Source organism: Pinus tabuliformis, chromosome 2_1 (genome assembly GCF_031772625.1).
Source record: "Pinus tabuliformis cultivar Carrire ecotype Pingquan chromosome 2_1, CPIR1, whole genome shotgun sequence".
NCBI classification, from domain to species: Eukaryota; Viridiplantae; Streptophyta; class Pinopsida; order Pinales; family Pinaceae; genus Pinus; species Pinus tabuliformis.
The window spans coordinates 220,603,965-220,623,172 of NC_142299.1; positions in this window are offsets into that span (position 1 = coordinate 220,603,965).

Consider the following 19,208-nt stretch of genomic DNA (forward strand, 5'->3'; position numbering starts at 1 on the left):
AAAAATTCAAATCCTTCAAAGCCTTGGCTGAAAATGAATCAGATTACAAAATTAAGTGCCTCAGGTCCGACAGAGGCAGGGAGTTTACCTCAAATGAATTTTTCGATTTCTGTGAAGAAAATGGAATAAGAAGGTAATTCTCTACGGCTAGGACTCCTCAGCAAAATGGAGGGGTGGAAAGGATGAACAGAAAAATCAAACAAATGGCTCGTGCTATGCTTGATGAGTCTGGAACTCCCGCAACCTTCTGGGGTGAAGTTGCATATGTTGCGGTTGTTATTCTCAACAAAACAAGTGTCCGTGTGAACAACACTCAAACTCCTCATGAGCTCTGGTATGGTGAGACTCCTTCGGTAAAGCATTTCAAAATTTTTGGGAGCAAATGCTATATTAGGAATACTGATGAGCAGCTTGGAAAACTTGAACCTAGAGCAGATGAAGGCATTCTCCTTGGTTATTCTCCTCACAACAAAGCATATAAGTGTTACAATAAAAGACTTGGAAGAATTGTTGACAGCATTGATGTAGTGGTTGATGAAAAAGGATACATCCCTAGGCAAGTAAATCATGAAGATATCGATGAGGATGAAGACTACTCTCCAAATCAGACAAATGATGAAGAAGAACCTCAAGAGGCACCAGAGGGACAGACAAGGATAGAAGAGAAGACTCCATCCAGGTACGTTCAGAAGAATCATCCAAAATCTCAGATTTTGGGGCAGAAAGAAGCAGGTGTACAAACTAGAAGAACAATTGCAGAAGCATCAAGCTATTTGGCATTACTCTCCTCCACTGAACCACAAAATGTAAAAGAGGCATGCAAAGATGAATGCTGGGTCAAGGCAATGGATGAATAACTTGATCAGATCGAAAAGAACAACACTTGGGAGTTGGTTCCTAGACCAAAAGATAAGAATGTCATAGGAACAGAATGGATCTTCAAGAACAAGTTGAATGAAAATGGGGAAGTTATTAGAAGCAAGGCCAGGCTTGTTTGTAAAGGGTATGCTCAACAAGAAGGAATAGAATTTGAAGAAACTTTTGCTCCTGTTGCTAGACTTGAAGCCATTCGAATGTTCCTTGCTCTCTCAAGCTTTCAGAAGTTCAAAGTATTTCAAATGGACGTGAAGTCAGCCTTTCTGAATGGAGACTTAGAAGAAGAAGTATACATCAAGCAACCAGATGGTTTCATCCTTGGGAATGATCCAAATCTTGTATGAAAACTGAAAAAGGCTCTCTATGGGCTTAAACAAGCTCCAAGGGCTTGGTACTACCGTTTGGATAAATACCTCCATCAACAAGGTTTTTCAAAAGGATCAGCAGATAGAAATCTCTATATAAAAATTGAAAATAACAAAATGCTAATACTTGTTGTGTATGTCGATGATATTATCTTTGGAAGCAATGAAGAATCTATGAGTCAAAGCTTTGCCTTGGTGATGTAGAAAGAATTCGAAATGTCCTTGCTTGGAGAACTGACATACTTTCTTGGATTGCAAATCCAACAAAATGAAGGCGGTATCTTCTTGTCTCAAACCAAGTACCTCAAGAAGATTCTGAAGAAGTATGGCATGGAAGATTCAAAACCAGTATGTACCCCCATGGTTACAGGATGCAGCCTCAGTGCAAATGATGAATCGGCAGCAGTGCATCAACCAACCTATAGATCTATGATTGGAAGTCTACTTTATTTTACAAGTACCCGACCAGACATCATGCATGCAGTGGGAATAGTTGGAATATTTCAGGCAAATCCAAAGGAAACTCATCTTCAGGCAGTCAAGAGAATCTTCAAGTACCTTCAAGGAACTCAAAACTATGGCTTATGGTACCCTAGAGATACAGATCTCACACTTCATGCTTACACAGATGCAGATTGGGCCGGAAGTGTGGATGACAGGAAGGGTACAAGTGGTGGTGCATTCTTTATGGGTTCTAGATTAGTATCTTGGTTCAACAAGAAATAGAGTTCGATTGCTTTATCTACACCTGAAGCGGAATATGTGGCTGCTGCATCTTGTTGCACTGAACTTCTTTGGATGATGCAAACCTTGCAGGATTTTCAAATCACTTGTACTCCACCTATCTCTATCTTATGTGATAATACAAGTGCAATAAGCATTTCAAAGAATCCTGTCATGCATTCAAAGACCAAGCACATACCTATCAAATATCACTTTCTTCGGGAACAAGTGCTTGAGAAAAAATTCAAGTTAGAGTATGTTCCTTATAAGGAACAAATTGCTGATATCCTCACCAAACCACTACCCAGGGAAACTTTTGAATATCTCAGACAGAAGCTGGGAGTAGTTGATGCTTCATCCTGCTGTTGAAGCTTGTTTGTTTCAAAGAAAAGTTGGTGTACCCGAGTTGGATGAGGGGAATCCATGTACATACACTGATTTATGCAAGGACAGTCGCGTATATGGAGTTCTGAAGAAAATCAACAAGGACAGACTCTGGTTGAAGCGAGTCTGATATGGGTTTGTCAGAGACCATCAGACACAGGTTTAGGGGGAGCAGATAATCTTCTAATAATGCATTTTTGGCATTACCTTAGAAGCTCTTGGTTCTAGTACTCAAGCTGTTTTTGGTTCAGGTGGATCAGCTGCAGAAAGAAGAACAGAAGGGGAACATGGTTGCTGATATATATAGTGATTATCAGATGTTGCTGATAGTAGTTATGGGTGATTTGCATAGTCTTGATATTTCATCTCTATGTCATGTATATCTTTTTTTTTTATCAAGGTCATGTAACAGCCTATTTTGGTTTCCCCTCTATGCCTGGGATGATTGATGCAATTGGTTGTCATATATAAATTTCTGATGTATCCCCACTTGGTTGGGTGATGGTTGTATGTATCGAGTCTTTTGGTGATAGGAAGGTCTTTATGATGTATAAGTCATGGTTCTTCTTGAAGAACACCTTTTTGTAGATCTTGCCTACAGTCAGGGGGAGCATGTTCAGCACAGCAGAGCAGACATATCAGCATGTACTCAGGGGGAGCACAACCCTTTGCCCTTGATGACAAAGGGGGAGAATGACTTTGAGGATCTTTGGATTGCCATCAAGTCCAAAGGGGGAGATTGTTGGCATTTTGGCACCGGTGTGGTGCTATGGTATAGGTGTTGTCCTTGATGGCAATTCACTTTGGTGACAGATCTCAGTTCAGGTGCTCAGAATGAAGGAAATATTGTATACGCAGGTTCACCTTTCCGAAGACGCGTATACACGCAGGTTATACGTTCAAAAGTCGCGTATGCGTATACATGCACTTTTATGCACAGAAAAGCACTTAAATGGTGGGAAACTTATTTTTGGTCCGTGGTTGTTAGTCCTTAGAATTTGGACCTATGGTTTTGGACCACGGTATCTCGTCAGAAGTATTGACCCCAGGTTTTGGGCCCTTGGTATTGGTTTATTATGGTTTTGGACCGTGGTATTGTGGAAGGGCTAAAAATATAAAAGAGGAAGGAGATCATGTGGCAGAGGATCATTTTTATTTATTTATTGAATATCTGATACAGTGCTAGATCTGGAATACTGGTGATTGGGTTATGGTGCAGATCTAGATTTGAATGAAGGAGGAACCTGAGCGCGAGAAGGATAAGGACTATTGATGGATCAAAATCTCAAGGCTTGAACATTGGTATCTCTATATGATTTTGATCTGTTATATGTGGCACACTCTTGATATATAAATATGGGTTAACTAATGTCTGAATGTTTAAAAGAATAAATTATCCTTTATAGATCTGTATGCAGGTTCAATGAAGTGTAGGTGCGTATACACACTTTTTATGTGAATGAAAGAAGAGTATACACAGGTTGGTTGTGGTACAGAAGCGTATACACACAGATTGATGAATAGTGAAGTAGCATACATATCTTGATTTGTGTTCTAGCTGCTTCTGTTTTATTGCTGCAGTGTTCTGGGTTCAGAATTGGTGTTTGATTACAGTTACTGTGTTCTGGGTACAACTGATAGAGAAGTGTTTATCTGATTCAGTTTTGATTGGTGAAAAGGGTTTGGTTGATGCAGAAATACTTGATGTTTGATTGATATTACTTGTGGATCCAGTCTGAAAATTAATGGAACGAGGTCCCTGAAAGCAGAGAGAAGGTTGCAGCCTTCTACAGGTAGGAGCCTGCGTACTAGTATCTCACGCTAGTACAAGAACTAAGGGGGTTGGAGCTCCCTTCTACGAAAGCTGGAGAATGAGAGAGAGTTGTAGCTCTCTGCAGGTTGCAGCCTGCATACTGGTAAAGACTGCACCAGTGCAAAACATTGTAAAGAGAAGTTTCTAATTAAAAAGGGAAGATAGAGACGAATTGCAGCAGGGGGTTTTCACCCACATTGGGTTTCCTCCTTATATCTTGTGTTCATGTGTGTGAATGTCTTCTGCTCTGTTTCACTGGTTCTAGTACTATTTATTTGCTTCTGATTCACAAATTAATAACTGACTTTTGAAAGATAAATCAGATTATAAGTCTGCTTTATATACGCGGTTTTCCTTATCTGAAGTTGCGTATATACGCGGTTTTTATTAACTGAAGTAGCGTAAATTATCTGAAAGTGAAAAAGGAAATATTTGTTTTGATAATACTGATTCAGCCCCCCTCTCAGTATTATTTCCAACAGTCAACATACCAATGGTTCGAGCCTCCCTTCAATTCATTCAACATGCAACGATTCAGCCAGAGCGCATAAGTTCCCGTGTGTTAGATCACTAAGATAGCATAAGAGATTTAACATGTTGTTTTTAGCTTAATAATAGTCGGCCACCCTATGCAGCTGTAGCTCGACTTTCCGGAATTCGTGCTCATGCAGCGATCAGTCCATCGCTCTACCAGATGGCAAACTCTTAGTTCCACAAGTGCATAATCGATCTTTGTACTGGCTTCTTTAATCTGACTCGGTGGTTGTAAGAGAAGGAATCTTAGTCTTTATAATCACGTTTCCCCCATCTACAATCTGGGAAAGGGATTCAATCTGGTTGTTGAGTCGAACGCCTTCTGCTACCTTGATTAACTCCTCGATTAGACTGTTCCTCTGGCCACCAGCACCGACCCCTTCCGTTTTGAAATGTCAATGAAAGACAGTCTTTGTTGATACATCTTCAGCAAAACCGCACTGAAACTCAAAAGACAGTCGATACATCTTCAGCAAAACCGCACTGAAATTCAAAAGACAGTCGATACATCTTCAGCAAAACCGCACTGAAACCATGTTGAGCGGCCAATCCGAGTTCTCCAACAAACGTACAATGTAAATGCACCAACCAGGAATTAAACAACGAATGGCAGATAAACTCAACGAATCGACCAACGTACATATAAACTCAATGAACTAGCACAAAGAATGGACACATAGTCGCAATTGAACTCGGCTTTCACCAGCACTGTGGGTAGAAAATAGCAACATATTCAACCTCGATGAGCGACATTCATTCTCCACGCATGCACAGACATGCTTACAGATAATTAATGGCTGCAAGTTCTCGGAGAGGGATAGAGAACAATGAGCAGCATCAAAACTCGAAACTCGAAAAGGCCTCCCAGTGCTTTCTTTGTATTCTTAGATGAGTTGCGAAAGGAATACAAAAATCAAACCCTAACGCGAATTCAGTTTCTGCCGTCGGGAAAGCAGGAGCAACATCAGGATAGTTCAACGCATGTCAGGCCAATGTTATAATGTAATGAGCAGCGTGATAATGTTATGAGTAGCGTTCAACACACAGCATGTCAGACAGGCAAGCGGACTCTGGTATGGCAGTTCAACGTATGGACAGTGAGTCAGAGATAAAAAATAGAGACCTGCAGATTTCAGAGGTCAGGAATGTCAGGGATGGCAGGATAATGGCTAAAATTGGTCTTTCTTCAACGCAGAATACAACTGCAACAACCGACTACGTTTTTTTTATATGACTGACACACATGGAGATCACCAGGCACAGGGACGTTCAAAATCAACTGTCCATTCCAACACATGGAGATATATGCATTCAAATGCCATGAACTACGCTCAGACTTCAAGCTCAACGCCAACGCATGAATCAACGAGCAATATGATTGCACCCAGAATTCACAACATATATAACATTAATGGTCAGAGTAGGTAGCTTGAACAGAAATGATCCAACGCGCCAAGACTTTTAACTCTCAATGTTTTTGTACGGCCTTCAATACATAGCAGAGGTCATATTTATAACCACATTCCACAGTGCAAGGCATACACTACATATTTAAATATGGACCAACGCATCTGGCTCAATAAGACCAATGCATCTGCCTCACACTATTTCAGTGCTTTCCATACACCACATTGTGGTATTCATTCAATGCAACAAAAATTATACATATGCCAACACAAATATATACAATGAATTCAATCATATATAAATATTTAGACCAACACATATATAGAGTTTTGATTAGGATCAGGCATATAAACTTCAAAATGTGTACCACTATTTCAATGCTCTATTCCGAGTAAAGCTTCAACACTAGCGCATGAATTAATCAACCAGCAATAACACTAATGGTCAATGCATAACATTAATGGTCAATGCATAGGTCTAGTGAAAGAAACACAACATAAGGCCACAAAAAAATAGTGACTCAAATATGAGGAGGGCCAGAATTCACCCGCTCTGATACCATGTTAAACACACATGGGTAGCAATAGAATATGAAAGATAAAACATGACAGTAAAATTTTTATTAACAAGAGATATACATTTATAGTACATTATGTGACCGTTGGGTTCCACATCCCAAGGTCTCTTAGACTCCTTTTGTCTATTCGGCTTCCACACTAACCCATTGAGGATTAGGTGTCCAACAAAATCCCAGACTTATGCATAATACCTAAAGATGACACCTACAAACCATACTAGGCTAATGTCAGCCTATGATGTGAAAGAGGGAAAAATGCAAATGACATTTATGAGGCCCACTACTCAACAACCAAGGATAGAAGCTGACTTCCAGATGATAGATTTTGAAGTGCTAGCAAAGGGCATACATCTTATTGACCAGATTGAGTTGCACAAATAGACAGGGGAGATGATTTACTCCACCTTGACCGGGAAAGCTATTGCATCTCATCAACTACAGAATTCCCTAAATAACACATCAACTCAATTCCAATTGGAAAAGGCCTCTTCATAGGAAAAGGACACCAGAATCAAATCCTTGGAGGATTTAATTATTGAGTTGTGACATGATCCCAAAGATGTGAAAATCCATTGAAAGATTGATCAAGAAGAAAAATGATGACATAGCTGCTTTGAAGAAGCAATTGAAGATTCCACCACTGCATCATCCACAGATAGCAGAAGTCCTAGAGACCCAAAAAGGACAAAAAGAGCCTATGGACTTGGTCCTAAAGCTAAATGACCAGTTGAAATAAATAGAAAAAGAATTGGACACATTGATTCGGTCCAAATAGAGTGAACTGGCCAGCACTTCTAAAACTGCTATTCCCACAGTCACAATTGCAGTTCCTTCAACATTGGCAGCGTCTTTGGCACCAACAGCTCCACCTGCCACAACACTGCTAGTCACAACTGAGTCTACAATAGCAAGTACCTCAATAGAAAAGACAACAGAGTTAGTGAAAGCCATGGAGGAAATGTCCATCTAGGCAACATAGCTTAAGAGACTTAAGGAGAAAGTGGTGAGCTTAGAAACTGACTGCAAGCTTGCCTAGATTCAATAGAGGGAGGAAGCACAAAAATCCCTAAGGATGGGTGAGAAGATTAAGGTCCTATAGAAGGATCTAACTCTACAAAAGCCACTAGGACAAACTAAGGAGATGCTCTGGGCCAATATCATTGACTCTATCAATGATATTTGGCAATCAATTCAAGTAATATTTGAGCAAATAGAACTGGAGAAAGTGGCCACCGAAGCAATACAAAAGGTAAAGGAAGACTTAGGAGACCAGCCTGAGGATGCTAATCATCTCATCCACTTCTTGAATAGAAAGAACAAGAAAGAACTAAAAAAGCATGGTGTGGAGGTTAGAACTGAAACCATCTTTGAAGTCAAAAAGGTTCTTTCTAAAAGAAACCTTATGCTTAACCTGGAGGAAAAATGCCATAACATGCAGGTTGGCATTGACAGATTCATGGAAAAGTTTCAAATTTTGAGGGATAAAGGCCTTCCAAGTCCCATGGTCATCCATGACAAACTTATGACCCAATTGGACTATGTTGACAGATTAAGGAAGTTGTCTAAAGAACAGGCAAGCACTTCAAGAATCAAAGCATTGCCAATAGGGAAAGTATTGTATGATACTTTAGAAAATCTATTTTTCCTAGAGCATGAAGTGAAACATCTATTTTTCACCAAGCCAAATTTTGCCAAATAAACTGAGGCAGATGAGATATATAGACGGATGCTCAAAGTAAATTTACCTGAAGATAAATGGTGGGAAAAGATGACAGATTTACTATAAGTTACCACAGTAAATCTAAATGACAACCAGATGAAATAGGTAAATAGGGTCAAAGAGTAACAGGTGAAAGAGTATCAGTTAAAGGTTAAAGACAAAGATGATTCCAACGTACACATATCAGCCAGCCTAAAAGGGCTCAAGTTCAACTGCAATAGACAACACAACCACAATAAGAGGGACAACATGATGCAGTTTTCCATCTGTCTCTATCTTCATGCTTGAAGATATTTTTCTTTCCTTAATTAAATTTCAAACTGTTATGAGATATTTTGTAATATTTTTGTATAAATACTTCCCATTTTGAAGTATTTTGGGTGGATTCAAAGACATTTATGTAGACTTGTATCTAAAATCAAAGTGCTATTGTATCAAGATTGGATTGGCTTGCTAGATCATGGAATAAAGTTTAGACATTTTACAGGATTCTTGTGTTAAGCAAAAATCAAATAAGTATTCTCTCATGCGTATTATTGTTTTTCTTTATGTTTATTAATAATCATATGTGTTTCAATGAAATCTGAATGATAAACTAGGAATGATATTTTAGAACTTGGTTTAATGCACTCTTCTCTGACTGTTTACCTTCTTAATGTTTTCTACTAAACTATCTTAGTTAGGGAATTCTTAAATGCTCCCTTACTTCTGTAGTTTCTCCATGTGGTCTATGTAGCAAAGAATTATTAATTGCTCCTTGTTGATGATCACCCTTTGCTCCTCATTTTGATCTCGGTCTAAGGATTCTTCGTTGCCATTTTACCCTGGATAAAATCATTCCATCCATCAGCCCTTTGAAGATTTGCCTTTTCCTTTGCTAGCTTGCCCTGTAAACAATCCCTTTAATGATCTGATCTAGTTAAGCTATCCTTTGATTGACTCCATAGCCCAATGGATTGAAAATTAACTCTATCCGTCTGTTTCAAGAATTCAACAGCCCAACTTTGAGTCAAAATCAAAATCCTCATGAACACTAAGAACTAGCTTAAAATCTAAATAGAAACAAAGTTAAATTATAAAGGGAGAGCCCTCTCTGGACTTAGGTTGGCTAGAACCTGAGTCTAAAAGATTTGGTTTATGGTTACCTCAGATTATTCCTTCTTTTAATAACTTCTATGGAAAAAGTTTGACTGATAATAGGTGCAATAGTTTTGTGGTTCCTGAAAGTGGAGCAAAAAATCTAGTGGTCTCTAGAGAGAAGCCATGCTATGGCATCAAAGGCTTGGACATATTGGAGAGAAGGGCCTTCAATACTTCATGGTAAAGGTATGGTAGAAGGTATGAGTAATAGCTTTTTGGATTTTGATTTTTGTGAAAATTGTGTATATGGGAAGCAGAATCGGTTGAGTTTCCCCTCTGGTGGTAAGAGGGCGAAACAGATATCAGAGCTTGTGCATAGTGATGTGTTTGGACTTGTGAAGGTTCCATCACTGGGTAAGTCTGTGTACTATGTATCCTTTATAGATGACTTCTCAAGGAATATATGAATATATTTCCTTAAGAAGAAATCTGAAGTCTTTGATAGGTTTAAAGAATTTAAGGCTCTAGTGGAAAACTAGACAGAGAAGAAGATAAAGGTGCCGAGGACAGATAACGGTGGAGAGTTTTGCAGTAAGGAATTTGAAGAATTTTGTAAGAAGTGTCATATAGCACGACATAATACTACTCCATACACACCTAAGAAAAATGGAGTTGCTGAAAGAATGAAAAAGACATTGATGGAAAGGGCAAGAAGCATGCTCAGTGGTGCCGGGTTAGGACAGGAATTCTAGGCAGAGGCGGTGGAGACAACATGTTACCTGGCCAACATATCACCTTAATCAGTGTTGGAGGATGAATTTAAAAGAGGTATGGATTGGTAAGAAACCCTCTCTTTCACATCTGAGGGTATTTGGATGTGATGCATATGTACATGTTCCAAAGGAGAAACGAACCAAGTTGGATAGTAAATCTAAAAAGTGCATCTTTGTTGGGTATAAGGATGGTTTAAAAGCTTATAAGCTTTGGAACCCTGTAACAAGGAAGGTTGTGTACAATGGAGATGTGGTGTTCAGAGAGGTAAAAGATGTTATTAAACATGAATTCAAACCAAAGGAACTTGAGAAGACAGAGTTTGAGCTAAAGGAGGAAGAATCAGACTCTACAACAGAGGAGGAATTAGAAGATGAAGAGACACAAATTCCAGGTGTGAGAAGATCAATTCGATAAAGAAGGCAACCAGAAAGGTATAGTCCATCTGCTTTCTATTCAAATTTTGCTTTATCTATGGCTGATGATGATCCCAAAACTATGAAGGAAGCAGTAGATTCAGAGGATGGAAAACTCTGAAAGAGGCCATGGTTGATGAAATGGCATCTTTGCACAAAAATGAGGCTTGGAATTTGGTGGAGTTTTCAACTGGAAGGAAACCCATTGGTAGCAAATGGGTGTTCAATAAGAATACAAATGCAGAAGGAAAGGTGGAGAAATACAAAGCTCGGTTGGTAGCAAAAGGTTATTCCCAGGTGTCGGGAATTGATTTTGGTGATATTTTTTCTCCTTTTTCCAAGGGAACTTCTATTAGATTAAATTTATCTATTGCTGCTGCTTTTAATTTTGAGGTAGAACAAATGGATGTGAAGATAACATTTATTCATGGGGATCTGGAAGAGGAGATCTACATGAAGAAACCTGAAGGCTTTGCGGTGAAGGGTACGAAAGAACTAGTATGCAAGTTAAATAAGTATTTGTATGGGTTAAAACAGTCACCAAGGATGTGGTATCAAAAATTTGATACATTTATACGGGGACTTGGCTTCACCAGAAGCAAAGTAGATCATTGTGTGTATTTTAAATTAATTGGTGACTGTGTTATTTATCTGGTCTTGTATGTGGATGATATGTTGCTGGTTGGAAATGACAAAGAAATTATCCAGGATTTGAAGAACCATTTGTCCTCCAAATTCGACATGAAAGATCTTGGTGCTGCAAACTATATTTTGGGCATGGAAATTAAAAGAGATCGGACAAAGAGGAAGCTCTGGTTAAACTAGAGGAAGCATGTCAAGACAATATTGCAGAGGTTTAATATGTAGGATAGGAAACAGGTGAAGGTTCCTATTGCTTTAGGTGTAAAGTTATCTGCTGAACAGTGTCCCAAGACACAAGAAGAGGAAGGGCACATGTCCCATGTTCCATATGCAAGTGTAGTCGGTAGCCTGATGTATGTGATGGTGTACTAGACCATACATTGCACATGCAGTGGGAGTATTGAGCAGGTTTATGCCAAAACTAGGGAAGGAGCACTGGATAGCAGTCAAGCAGGTTTTCAGGCATTTGTGTGGCACTAGTGATTATGGCTTTTGCTACCAAGGAAGACCAGGATTGGACAGAGTGTTGGATATTTGTGGCTTTGTTGATCCAAACTAGGCTGGAGATCTGGATTAGAGAAGATCTACAAGTGGGTATGTGTTTAACCTATTTGGAGGTGCAGTCAGTTGGATGAGTAAGAAATAATCTATAGTGGCACTATCAACTACAAAGGCAGAATACATGGCAGCCACATGCAAGCAAGGAAGCAGTTTGGTTACAGAGATTGTGTTTGAATATGGGGTTAGTATAGGGAGCTATAAGGATAGACTATGGCAGCCAAAGTGCAATTTTCTTGGTAAAGAAACCTGCATATCATTTAAAGACAAAGCACATTGATGTTCAGAATGACTTTGTGAGGGATATGATAGAAGACACAAAGGTGTTGCTTATAAAGGTGGACACTTTGAAGAATACTGTAGATGCATTGACAAAATCTGTGAGCTCTGAAAAGTTCTCTTGGTGTAGAGAAACAAAGGCCATTGCAGGGCTGGATAAATGACTAAGCTCTCTTGTGGCCTCTTGTGGAAAGAAAACAACAAGTGGGAGAATGTTGGGTTGTGTTATATTCTTTCCATGACTAGCCCATGTAGTTAATCGGGGGGTTAGAAGGGGGGCAGAGCCCCCCCTTTATTGCGCCAATTGCATAGCGGGGGGAGTCAAAGGGGTTTTGAGGGGTGCACGTAACCCCACTCTATGGGGTCCGGGGCAACCCCCAGAAAATTTTGGTTTTGGACCCTATATTAGGTTGGGAGGACCTACCTATGGTTTTGTGCATGTTTTTTACACATGGTTTTGAACGTGATGGTTTTTGGTCCATGGTTTTGGACGCAATGGTTTTTGGTCCATGGTATTGGATGCTCCGACATGTATAAATATGTATTGTAACATTGAAAGGAACATAATGAAAAATCAAGCTGGTAGTCTCGGTTTTGGGATCCAGGGGAAAATCTCTGTGTATATGTGTTTAATGTGTTATGTTCTCGCATTGTTTATTTTCTGTGTTTTAGAATTTGTATGCAGGTAATTTTTGTACGAGGTTAAAACCTACAGAAACTAAGACTCTAATGATTATACTGGTTGTGCACCAATATACCCCTCAACCCCAATTGAAAAAAATGTGTTGACTTGGATTGGAATGTGTGTCAATTGACCACAAGATTGGCAAATGCTACATCTTAGAATAAAGCTAGTGTGGAAACCAAGACGAACTGAGAACCAAACAATACGTCTGGAGGTGTTAGACTTGCTTTTCATGAACAAGGTCCATTCAGAGAACTAGATTTCTACCAATGTGTCTCCAAGTGTTGTAGTGGCTACAACCACCCTCCAAAATTTTTCCTTAGCTTGGTTTTGGAGCGTCCCTACCAACTTTTCACAACAGCATGTCTTGCCTTGTCAAGTACAGAAGATTTAGTGTTCTTTCTTGTAGAATGATAGCTTGTGCATCAGAGCTTGTTGCATCTCCCTCACAAGTTGTTTCTCCAGACTTGGTCGAGTTGCAAGCTTAGTAACTCCCTCATAAAATTGCATAATTCTGGAGGGTAACCAACCTTCCCTCCATAAATTGTGCAATTATGTCTGGAAGCCTGCTGCGCTCCAGAATTGTGCAAATATTCTTGTCACTATTCATTGGAAAAATTGCGCAATTCCTCCTAGTAGAGCTGCTCAGCCTAGAAATTGTGCAATCTTGGGTAATAGTAAGCTGCTCTACCAGGAAATTGCACAAATCTTCTCGGCAGCTAGCCCACCTCCCTCCTAGAAATGCACATTTTTTACTCCCAGCTGAGCAGACTTTTGCATATGTAGTTGAGTTGACCGGTTCACTCCGAGATCGAGCAAAACTGATTTGGATGCATGGATTGTTTCTCCCAAGGTAGCATGCAAAGGAATCCCTTGATTTAGGGTTCTATTTTTAGCAGCTGGAGGTTACATGCAAGGATCATTTCAGAAACCTCCCACCAAGTGTTGCTTTTCCTAAATTTGTGGAGTGCACATCATAGCCTCAGTTTTATCAAAAATCATCAACCAGACGTCGCAAAGCTCATTCCTCACATCGAACTTACAGCTCTAACATCCCACATTACATCTAGGAGTCGTCAAGACATTCAACTTAGCTATTTTTGGGTAAGCCCACTTTTCATGTCTTGCATTGCGTTTATGTCACTTTTTATGTTTCGATTTGTGTGAGTGCTGTTTGCTTGATTTCAATGAGCGTTTGTTGTCATTTTGATGTATGTTAGCTTGTAGAAGCACCATTTCAGTTTTCTTTTACATCTCACTGCTATCGCATGCATGACACTATTTTGCACGGATGGTCGTCGTTGCAGTGACTCGCTTCACAGACATGCATTCTTTCCCATTTTATGAATCCTGTGCTTGTTGTTTGCATGAATGATTATTCACTCTTGTTTGTACTCATCTCAACATGCATTCACACTTCTCATGTGTTCAGCCACCCATCGACGGGACTGGGCTGCCTTGGCCCAGATCGTGCCTTTCTCATCTAGCACTACGAATTTCCAGAAGTGAAGTCTCTACCTTCCATCCATAAATTATGCAATTCTAGCTAGGTAATGACCTCTATGCTTGCATTGCACAATTATTGGAGGAAGTGTCCTGTTGGCCCCAAAAAATGCACAATGCAGTTTGCTGGTTCCATGTCATTGATGACTGAAATTGTGCATTGTGCAATTTGAATCCTCAATAGGCCAGGCTGGACTATGGATTGCGTAGTTCCAGCAGTCAGTCAGCCTCTTATGAGCCTCGATTGTGCCTTGCACAGTTTTGGTTGTTAGTCTCCTGACCTCCCAGCAGAAATTGCGCAACCTTCATGAGTAGTCACACAAGTATGTTGCAAGACAGTTCTTAAGTTTGTTTTGGATTTCGACTAACAAATTTCTTGCCATGAGTGTTTCCATGTCTCTAGGTGTTGGGAATGGGTCCCCTGGGGATCAATTTTGTGTTAAACATCCAAGTTGTGGGGCAGAAGGTCCGCATTTTATGTAAAGAAATGTAAAGTCTCTGCATTTTGTGATTGCGGAGTGTGAAAGATGTCTAAAGTTAAAAGGGATTTCCGCCCTTAGTTTAGATAAGTTATGTTGGTTTTGATATCTACCCATGATCCACGGACCATGGGATTGTATAAAAAGGGAAGTCTTAGCAGATCTAAGTAGACAAGTACAGTAAGTAAGTTAGAAATAATGAGTCATTAGTAAGCTTGGGTGAGCTAAGAGTGAGAGTCTTAGCGTTGGAAGAGGCTCTGCAGCTGAATGTGCATAGGCCTAGGGTGGAAGTCTGCAACTAAGTACACAAACCCCTGTAGCTGTGTGCATAGGGTGGATAGAGTATGTACTAGGAACTTGAATTATAAATAAAGAGAAGTATTTTGGAATTACTGTGTTTTCTGTCTTTGATTATTGCATCCAATTATGATATGTTAAGCTCTTGGTTTACATTATAATGTTAAATTGATGCACGAATGTATATATTTCTATCTATTATTTGAACGCAAGTAATAATGTATATTTATGTGAGGGTAATCTTAATTCCATGATAAAGTTGGCTAACCACTAAGATAATTATGGAATGAGGCAGTAACATAGTCACATGGGTGCATGAGTGCCTAAACCATTTCTTAGGGCTATGCGAAGGACAGTGTGATACCTGCATGAAGGTTCTAAAAGATCGAAGAGGAAATACATCGATAAGCCCTAAACGTCCTATCGATCTACGTGTAGGCAGGTATTAATATAGAAAACCGACATCACAACCATCTCAGGGTGTGGAAACGTGGTTCTTGCATCCCCCCATACTGCTTCCGGTGAGACTTCGGTCCTTTTCCGTGGACTGATGCCGAAAGGGCCAGTAGTGTAGGGATTTTCTTGGCTGCCTAAACACTGAACTTGGGTGAAGGCCCATCAAGCCAACAAATGGTTCCATTGCTAGGACTAGGATCTGCATAACGAGATGTGTGATGTTGTATCATTGGAATCTAACTAAGAATGATATCGAAAACTAGTTGGATAGAAAGATCCACCAATTCACGTCACAAAAAAACAAGAATTCACGATTGACGAAAGAAAAGTGGTTGGAAAGATACATGTACATAGAAATACATGAAATCTTCTTCTGTTCCTTCCCGGTTGAGTTATATGAGTGGATCGCGAAGTTGGCATAAGGCCAAGGAAGGTGGACACTTGACAATCTGATTGTTTAGAAACTAGATTTAGTAAGGAGATTGGAAGCTTCTGAAGATAAGATCACACACAATGTCGACCATTGGCTCGACTGCATCATAGGAGGATTGGTGATAGAGTTCACAATTGATGCCTTTGTCAGTTACAGTGAAGCAGAGTGCTGCTTATTTAAAGGACCACAAAGTAAGTATTCAAAATCACTATATACTTGGACTAAGATGCTCTTGTGTGAACAACGGGTTATGCGGTTACCTTGATATTTGGAGCTATGCAAAGTGGAAATCCATTCAGGAATGGAGGAAGAAAAGGTCTTGAGTATAGCCCGTTGATAGGGCCTCCTTTGAGTGACGACGAAGGAGCACCACAGACTTCTCCCCTAAGCGCTATTTAGTTGATAAGACAAGGTTTCCCGCGAATACCTACACGGCCTCCACTGCCATCCCATCCATCTACACCGCCTCCATCCTCGCCTCCACTGCTCACCCCATCACCCACACCACCACCTGTTTCCGGGAAAACTAGTGTCTTTTCAATCTGCTAGTCCCATTAAGATTGGTAGCTATCCTAGAAACAAATAATCAAAGCAATTTGTGATTTCCTCTATGTATGATTGATAAGAGAGAAGCAAAGGGACCAACCTGGATCTTTCGCTTGACTCCTTGCTTGATTTCTCTCCTCCTTGACAAAGCTTACAACTCTTCTCCTACTTGTCCCGCTTATAGAATACCTGTAGAAACAATGTAAAAAAACACCATCAAAGCATCTCGATCTATTATATCATAAGCATTGCAGAATCAGAAATACAATGAGCATACAATGGCATTTACAAATAACCACATTCACAAATACACGATTATATGGAGGAAAACTCAAAGAACTTTATTAATAATAGAAGAGAGGATTACAACCTAGCTGTCTGATCCATCAACATCCTCCTAGCATCAAAGCCCTCTTCACCTCATGAAAAGAAAGATCACCCAACAATACAATGTTCCTTCTCAAAGACAAACTATCAGCACTTCCTTACAAATTACAAAATTCCAACCTCTAGATCTGTCAGATGAGGGATCCATTTATAGATGTCTGCAAGGGTTTGAGTCACCTCTGTGTTTTTTATTAGTGTCATTCCACTTGTTGTTCTTGGTTCCACTTGGAGATTTCTTGGATCTCTTACTCATCCCTGGGCGAATTCAGAGAGGCAAGTGTCATGGGAGAAGTTTCTAGAAGATTCCATGAGCATCCACTTAGAAAACTGTCTCAGAAATTTGTCCCTTCTCGTTCATCGCACCCCAAAGAAGGCCTCTTCAGTATGCATTACACTTGGCTAGTGTAGGAGTCAGTATGCATCGCACCTTGACAGTGGAGCAGTCAGTATGGTTCAGTTTTGGTGAGTTCTGAGTGGTTTTTCAGGTGGAACTTCTAGGGAATGATGTGATCAGTTGACCATGATCCTTTAGGGTATGAAACAACAATTTTATGGGTTAAAGAGCCTTTGGTTTATTGACATATATGATTGGGGTTGTAGTGCCCAAATATGTCTATAATAGTTGCCCCCTAAAGCATGAAGTTGTAAATATTTTGATGTCGGGTGAAATGCTTTTTCATGAGGATCCGAGGTATTCGATCTGGAAGGTGACCTGTATAAGATACAATACAATACATCATCACAATATAATTTTCCTTGAGCTAGCTAAGGCGGGCATTCCCATGCTCAGCTTTATAAATTTATTTTCATGTACATAGAACAGATAATCATCTGCAGTTGCAGACTGGTGATTCTTTATATGTAGAGTCATCATCCCTTAACTTGGATGATCATCTGTGCAGCTTTTGTGTACATTTGATGTCCTTATATTCCTAAATATATCGCAGTCTGGATGGATGAAACTAGATCTGGGGTCTTCAAACTCGTTCAATCTTTGCCCGATGTACAAGTTGATCCATGTGAAAATATGCCCTAAAGTCGAACATGGATAGACATCACATGATTACCAGCCAATAATGTAAGCTGTTAACAAATGCGAGAGGAATAAACGATAATGATAATGACCCTCAAGGTACTACAATACAATTCATGTGGTGTGAATATATGATCCAATGTCAAACACCACGCAAAATCTTTTAGTCAAAGCCCATTGATGTAAACCTGTCGCTGGAAGTGAGAAACTTGCCATTGAGGCATGCAAGATTCAAAGTACTGAAAGGGTTGTTTCTAAGCCAACTTCTTTGATAATGAGCTGATGTCGACAAGAAGTGACCCGTCGTAGGAGGGCCTTAATGTATCCCACATCAACAACACGAAACGAAGCAAATGACTTTCTGGAGGTAAAAAATGATCTGACGATACAAGGTTCAGGAATGGCGGTCATAAAAAATGGATGGTGAAGGTATTGTAGTGGATGAGGCATTAACTAGATGGTGAATTCTCTAAATGACTCCTCTTGAACATATTGGCGACACTGAGATGGATTGGTAGCGTTAACACCAAAAGATGGATGGTATGGAGGAACAATGGTGATATGACTGGTGAACGGAATAACCCAACCCGACTCAATCATAGTGATGGAGTGAAAGTGTCATGTTCAAGAGCGACCTGCTACCAATAAAATTCTTTAAGTTTTCTTCCCCTTTTTCCCCAGTCATTGCTGACTAGTACCTATTTATTTTTGTCAAGCTTGAGGAGGATAACATATGCTTGTTCTATAATTTTCTCTTCGGGCAAACCTGTCGCTATGTTTTAGAGAGCCTAGCAACAGTGAAACTCGTTCTTGTCTGGGTGGACAAGTTTGTCACTATTGTTTTAACGAGTTTAATGACAAGGATAACTTGGTCTTTTTCATCTTTAGAGAGTTTGAAAAGGGAGGGAAAGGAAACTCCAGTAGTTATTTTTCGTAGCATAATCCCTTAAGTCCTAAAAAGGATAAAATAATACAAAAGGGATGACTTTTCCGATCACTTTAACGAGTCGAAAAAGACAAGTGCTCAAAATTTTTCGTTAGATAATCCCTCAGGTCCGAAAAAGATTAAAATATATAGGAGGGACAACACTTCCAATCACTTTAGCGAGCTGGAGAGGCCAATAGCTTGACAATCTTCTCATATTCAATGAGTCTGAAAATAGTTTAAAGTAGACTCGTTGTTTGAGGAATGAGTGGTGTTTAGGGTAGCAACTGGTTCCAGGTAAGCTTGGAACTTCTCAAAA